This window comes from Protopterus annectens, chromosome 8.part0 (assembly GCF_019279795.1).
Source record: "Protopterus annectens isolate FY-2018-M chromosome 8.part0, PAN1.0, whole genome shotgun sequence".
NCBI classification, from domain to species: Eukaryota; Metazoa; Chordata; order Ceratodontiformes; family Protopteridae; genus Protopterus; species Protopterus annectens.
This window is the reverse complement of record NC_056741.1, coordinates 60,238,176-60,246,025: the sequence shown is the minus strand read 5'-3', so window position 1 is coordinate 60,246,025 and position 7,850 is coordinate 60,238,176. Positions and strand designations below refer to the sequence as shown.

Below are 7,850 nucleotides of genomic sequence, written 5' to 3'. Positions count from 1 at the left end.
GAGGTTCTCCTGTATGATTCTCAGCTGGGGTGCCTTCTCTGAGAAGTCTGCATGTCCTCCCTACATTTGTGTGGGTTTTCTCCGGGTGCTCCGGTTTCCTCCCACTTCACAAAGATATGCATCTGGAGCATTTCTCCACGGGGCTCCGCTGAAAATTGGCTTTGTTCCAAGTATAACTTCCCAGTAAACAAATGTTAAATAAATACATTTATTGACATTTTTTTATTGAGCAAGTCTGACTTGGCACAGGTGCCTTTTTCAGTGGTGACTAGGGAGAAAAGCTCTAAGGTAGCAAATTTAATGCAACCAGTATTTACAACAACTTATTTTCTACTGCAGTTTCAGGGAATATATTCTATAGTATAGCAGTAAGTATAATAACATTTGTATTAATATTCACAAACATTCATATACACATTAATATCAGCAAATATTAAATGTCAGTGTTGAAAGTAAATAACAATGTTTCTCTCAATTGCTACTGGCACTATGACAAAATGCAATCTTTCATAGTACAACTATGACCTCAAATTTTATGATATATACCTTATGGTTCATAGGTTGGTACTAGACTATCGGCCTTAGGGCCTATAGAAGCCTAGCCATAACAATTCCCTGGCTATTTCTTCCCACTACCATTTTTCTTAGCAGTATCAGTATCAATCAGAAGTCCATCTCCAACACCCGACTGCATTCTTTTTTTTTTGGTTGGGGGGTGGCCTAATGGTTAAGGTGGTTACCTTATAAACACAAGGTGCAGGGTTTGAGTCTCACAAGGGATAACTGGCTGGGCTTAAAATGGCTCGCAAGGGCAGTTAGCTTAGTACTAACCTATGTTTATGTTGTAAACCAGTAAGTGCAGCATTCATGATGATTTGTTGATTTATGTTCGCATGAAATAAAATATTTTGTCCAGAAAACTTTGTCATTGAAAATACAATTTTTCAAGCTGCCACTACTTATGCCATTAGTCAAAATATATATTTTATTACTTTCGATGCTGATGCCTTTTATTTATTTTTTTTTAGATTGTGATTTTGCTCTGTTTTTGAAAATTGTTGTCATCATAGCTCTCAACCTTCTATATCCAAAATGTGGAAAGCTGCCTCTTACAACGTAGATGAAACAAGCAAAATGTGGAACGCTGCCTCTTACAACGTAAAAGAAACAAGCAACATGTGGAATACTGCCTCTTACAATGTAGAAGAAACAAGCAACATGTGGAATGCTGCCTCTTACAACGTAAAAGAAACAAGCAACATGTGGAACTCTGCCTCTTACAACGTAGAAGAAACAAGCAATATGTGGAACACTGCCTCTTACAACATGGTAGAAACAAGCAACATGTGGAACGTTGCTCTTACAACGTAGAAGAAACAAGCAACATGTGGAACGTTGCTCTTACAATGTAGAAGAAACAAGCAACATGTGGAACACTGCCTCTTACAACATAGAAGCAACAAGCAACATGTGGAACGCTGCCTCTTACAACGTAGAAGAAACAAGCAACATGTGGAACGCTGCCTCTTACAATGTAGAAGAAACAAGCAATATGTGGAACGCTGCATCTTACAACATAGAAGAAACAAGCAACATGCGGAACGCTGCCTCTTACAACGTAGAAGAAACAAGCAACATGTGGAACGCTGCCTCTTACAACGTAGAAGAAACAAGCAACATGTGGAATGCTGCCTCTTACAACGTAGAAGAATCAAGCAACATGTGGAATGATGCCTCTTACAACGTACAAGAAACAAGCAACATGTGGAACGCTGCCTCTTACAATGTGGAAGAAACAAGCAACATGTGGAACGCTGTCTCTTACAATGTAGAAGAAACAAGCAACATGTGGAATGCTGCCTCTTACAACGTAGAAGAAACATGCAATATGTGGAACGCTGCCTCTTACAACATGGTAGAAACAAGCAACATGTGGAACGTTGCTCTTATAATGTAGAAGAAACAAGCAACATGTGGAATGCTGCCTCTTACAACGTAGAAGAAACAAACAACATGTGGAACGCTGCCTCTTACAACGTAGAAGAAACAAGCAACATGTGGAACGCTGCCTCTTACAATGTGGAAGAAACAAGCAACATGCGGAATGCTGCCTCTTACAAAGTGGAAGAAACAAGCAACATGTGGAACGCTGCCTCTTACAATGTAGAAGAAACAAGCAATATGTGGAACGCTGCCTCTTACAACATAAAAGAAACAAGCAATATGTGGAACGCTGCCTCTCACAACGTAGAAGAAACAAGCAATAAGTGGAACGCTGCCTATTACAATGTAGAAGAAACAAGCAACATGTTGAACTCTGCCTCTTACAATATAGAAGAAACAAGAAACATGTGGAACTCTGCCTCTTGCAACGTAGAAGAAACAAGCAATATGTGAAATGCTGCCTCTTGCAATGTGGAAGAAACAAGCAACATGTGGAATGCTGCCTCTTACAACGTGGAAGAAACAAGCAACATGTGGAACGCTGCCTCTTACAACGTAGAAGAAACAAGCAACATGTGGAATGCTGCCTCTTACAACGTAGAAGAATCAAGCAACATGTGGAATGATGCCTCTTACAACGTGCAAGAAACAAGCAACATGTGGAACACTGCCTCTTACAATGTGGAAGAAACAAGCAACATGTGGAACGCTGCCTCTTACAATGTAGAAGAAACAAGCAACATGTGGAATGCTGCCTCTTACAACGTAGAAGAAACATGCAATATGTGGAACGCTGCCTCTTACAACATGGTAGAAACAAGCAACATGTGGAACGTTGCTCTTATAATGTAGAAGAAACAAGCAACATGTGGAACGTTGCCTCTTACAACATAGAAGAAACAAGCAACATGTGGAACGCTGCCTCTTACAACGTAGAAGAAACAAGCAACATGTGGAACGCTGCCTCTTACAATGTGGAAGAAACAAGCAACATGCGGAATGCTGCCTCTTACAACGTGGAAGAAACAAGCAACATGTGGAACGCTGCCTCTTACAATGTAGAAGAAACAAGCAATATGTGGAACGCTGCCTCTTACAACATAAAAGAAACAAGCAATATGTGGAACGCCGCCTCTCACAATGTAGAAGAAACAAGCAATAAGTGGAACGCTGCCTATTACAACGTAGAAGAAACAAGCAACATGTTGAACTCTGCCTCTTACAATGTAGAAGAAACAAGAAACATGTGGAACTCTGCCTCTTGCAACGTAGAAGAAACAAGCAATATGTGAAATGTTGACTCTTGCAATGTGGAAGAAACAAGCAACATGTGGAATGCTGCCTCTTACAATGTGGAAGAAACAAGCAACATGTAAAATGCTGCCTCTTACAATGTAGAAGAAACAAGCTAAATGTGGAATGCTGCCTCTTACAACATAGAAGAAACAAGTAACATGGGGAACGCTGCCTCTTACAGTGTAGAAGAAACAAGCAACATGTGGAATGCTACCTCTTACAGTGTAGAAAAAACAAGCAACTTGTGGAACGCTGCCTCTTACAACATAGACGAAACAAGCTACATGTAGAACTCTGCCTCTTACAATGTAGAAGAAACAAGCAACATGTGGAACTCTGCCTCTTGCAACATAGAAGAAACAAGCAATATGTGGAATGCTGCCTCTTGCAACGTAAAAACAAGCAACATGTGAAACACCGCTCTTACAACGTGGAAGAAACAAGCAACATGTGGAACGCTGCCTCTTACAACGTAGAAGAAACAAGCAACATGTGGAACGCTACCTCTTACAAAGTAGAAGAATCAAGCAATATGTGGAATGCTGCCTCTTGCAACGTGGAAGAAACAAGCAACATGTGGAATGCTGCCTCTTAAAATGTAGAAGAAACAAGCAACATGTGGAATGCTGCCTCTTACAACATAGAAGAAACAAGTAACTAGGGGAACGCTGCCTCTTACAGTGTAGAAGAAACAAGCAACGTGGAATGCTACCTCTTACAGTGTAGAAAAAACAAGCAACTTGTGGAACGCTGCCTCTTACAATGTAGAAGAAACAAGCAACATGTAGAACTCTGCCTCTTAGAATGTAGAAGAAACAAGCAACATGTGGAACTCTGCCTCTTGCAACGTAGAAGAAACAAGCAATATGTGGAATGCTGCCTCTTGCAACATGGAAGAAACAAGCAACATGTGGAATGCTGCCTCTTACAACATGGAAGAAACAAGCAACATGTAGAATGCTGCCTCTTACAACATAGAAGAAACAAGCAACATGTGGAACACCACTCTTACAATGTGGAAGAAACAAGCAACATGCGGAACGCTGCCTCTTACAATGTAGAAGAAACAAGCAACATGTGGAATGCTGCCTCTTACAACATAGAAGAAACAAGCAACATGTGGAATGCTACCTCTTACAACATAGAAGAAATAAGCAACATGTGGAACGCTGCCTCTTACAATGTAGAAGAAACAAGCAACATGTGGAATGATGCCTCTTACAATGTAGAAGAATCAAGCAACATGTGGAATGATGCCTCTTACAACGTAGAAGAAACAAGCAAAATGTGGAATGCTGCCTCTTACGACGTGGAAGAAACAAGCAACATGCGGAACGCTGCCTCTTACAATGTAGAAGAAACAAGCAACATGTGGAAAGCTGCCTCTTACAACATAGAAGAAACAAGTAACATGGGGAACGCTGCCTCTTACAACATAGAAGAAACAAGCAATATGTGGAACGCTGCTTCTTACGTGGAAGAAATAAGCAACATGTGGAATGCTGCCTCTTACAACGTAGAAGAAACAAGCAACACATTGAACGCTGCCTCTTACAACGTAGAAGAAGCAAGCAACATGTGGAACGCTGCCTCTTACAACGTAGAAGAAACAAGCAACATGTGGAACGCTACCTCTTACAACATAGAAGAAACAAGCAACATGTGAAACGCTGCCTCTTACAACGTAGAAGAAACAAGCAACATGTGGAATGCTGCCTCTTACAACGTAGAAGAAACAAGCAACATGTGGAACTCTGCCTCTTACAACGTAGAAGAAACAAGCAACATGTGGAATGCTGCCTCTTACAACGTAGAAGAAACAAGCAACATGTGAAACGCTGCCTCTTACAACGTAGAAGAAACAAGCAACATGTGGAATGTTGCCTTTTACAATGTAGAAGAATCAAGCAACATGTGGAACGCTGCCTCTTACAACGTAGAAGAAACAAGCAACATGTGGAATGCTGCCTCTTTCAACGTAGAAGAAACAAGCAACATGTGGAATGTTGCCTTTTACAATGTAGAAGAAACAAGCAACATGTGGAATGTTGCCTTTTGCAATGTAGAAGAAACAAGCAACGTGGAATGTTGCCTTTTACAATGTAGAAGAAACAAGCAATATGTGGAATGATGCCTCTTACAACATAGAAGAAATAAGCAACATGTGAAATGCTGACTCTTACAATGTAGAAGAAATAAGCAACATGTGAAATGCTGCCTCTTACAGCATAGAAGAAACAAGCAACATCTGGAATGCTACCTCTTACAACGTAGAAGAAACAAGCAACATGTGGATCGCTGCCTCTTACAACATGGAAGAAACAGACAAAATGTGGAATGCTGCCTCTCCCAACATGGAAGAAACAGACAAAATGTGGAACACTTACTAAGAGCTTGCTAATAAATTCAAGTAGGAACCTCACAGCATGGTTTAAATGGGTCATTTTTTACTTAAAAAATTATTTTGATGAATTAATATGATTCAATGTAATTTGCAATGGATATTAGTTAAAAAAATTATATCAATAAACGTGTCACAGACCTTTTCAAAATGAAAGTAAAACATGAAGTTTTTATGTCCCAGAATGAGGAATGTTCCTCATAATGAAGTACACTTAAGAGGTACAGATGCACTTCCTGGATCATGAAGGATTTCTTTCCAGCTCTGGTTTTGGTTTGGTTTTACTTTGTTTCTGAAGGAGTCGTGATGGGGATGAGGATGTTGTGTACTTGGAGATGATTTAAGGAAATTGAAACTTCTTGATTATGAAATCGCCCTGGCATCTTATTAATGGTGTTTGAATGAGATCTGGACAGATTATTAGCTTAATTTTCATCATCAACATGACTAGACCAAATCAGCTTTCCCTACTGCAAAACTGACACTGTACCACTTTAAAATGGGGTGGGGGTACTGATGGATCATTATTTATTTTATTATTTGGATACCCAAAGAAAATAGGTTAATAAAAAATATATAGGTAAAAAAACATGAAAAACTATAACCAATAACCAAGCAAGAAATCCAACAACTGGTTCACACGTGAGGTCATGTTCCATGTACAATGCTATAATCACGGATTTGGTAAATCGGCTTGGTCTCTCCACCCAATAACTCAGTCGCTCCACTCAGTAATACTTGCGTCTGGAAAGTGTAGTTAAACAAACCAATAACAATGATCTCTCCATAAACTGCCACGCGCATAAGAACAAACTGTAAAAACTTATTTATTAACTGAAATTGCACCATAAAATTCTCACAACTAAGTGCTTTCATTCCAAAAACACAGGGGCTTCATCATATTGGGTTGAGACACCAGTCAGTTGACATACCATGTCTGTGATGATAGCATTGGACACACAGCACGGGCTGACATCTGAAAATAAATAAGTAACTCAATGCATAAGCATTGTGCAAATTATTTATAGTTCATAGTTTAGTATTAGGCTAACTACCCTTGTGAGTCATTTTAAGCCTAGCAAATTAGCCCATGTTAGAATCAAACCCTGCACTTTGGGTATGTAAGGTAAACAGCTTAACCATTATACCAACCAACAAAACATCCTCAACAGCCACAGATCATAAAACAAGACCACTAATGGCATCTGTCTCAGGTGATGGCATTAGCTGTGTGTTTGTATTTTGGTTTTTGCACATTGCAGTTTTTTTCAAATGAGAAATTAAAATCCACAACTCTGATTGCCTCATATTTTTGCTCTGTCCTGTAAAATGTTTGATTTTCTGGTAAGTCACTGAGGATGACAGTTGGTCAGTAGCACCAGACATTAGGGTCACTTATTTCTAATTGGTCAGGAATAGCATGTGGACATAAAAACCTGTCTTTTTTTCTACTTGATTTTTAACTGAATTGGAGTAATATATAAAATGTTTCCCTTATTTTGACCCTTTGTCCCCTAAATGTTTATTCCCCTACAGGTGACCATCAGCTCCTGTCCTCATTAACCAGTAAAGTCAAGCACTATGGTGGGGGTGCAAATACCTGTATAGAAATTTGATAAATAATGCATTTGTCTGTGATTTTGAGCCTCTAATTTAATTTCTAGCTCCTTTGACTAATGTGCAACCTGTAAGCTTCATGACATAAAATATGTACAGAATGAAAGTGTGCATTTTCTCAGGAGTCAGAAACTATATAAACTGTATCATTCAATAAATCTTTTAGAGAAACTCACCACACAGCAAGAGGTTCTCTGGTTTGATTCTAAGTCGGGGTGTCCTTTGTATGGAGTCTGCATGTCCTGCCTGTGTTCATGTGGGTTTTGTGTTGGTGCTCCAGTTTCCTCCCACATTCCAAAAACATGTAATAGGTGGAGTGGACACTTTAAATTGGCCATAGGTGTGAGTGTGGTGCATGTGTGTGTGTGTGTGTGTGTGTGTGTGTGTGTGTGTGTGTGTGTGTGTGTGTGTGTGTGTGTGAGTGTGTGTTTGCAGGTAGCATTAAAATACTGAACATTTTTTTTTTAAATATAACACTAAAATCAATTCAATAAACCACATGTCTAAGTGCAGAAGGGGATGAGGCAGTTCCTAGTGCTGTTAGGTGCATGATAACCACATGTCTAAGCACGGAAGGGGATGAGCCAGTTCC

General features: G+C 39.6%; 1 protein-coding gene across 2 annotated transcripts in view; it reads right to left on the bottom strand.

Annotated features, from left to right (window-relative positions):
- The window catches only part of GPR162 (G protein-coupled receptor 162), a 1,233,952-nt gene that overhangs the window by 848,985 nt on the left and 377,117 nt on the right, over positions 1-7,850 (bottom strand). The gene's annotated exons all lie outside the window — the stretch shown is intronic.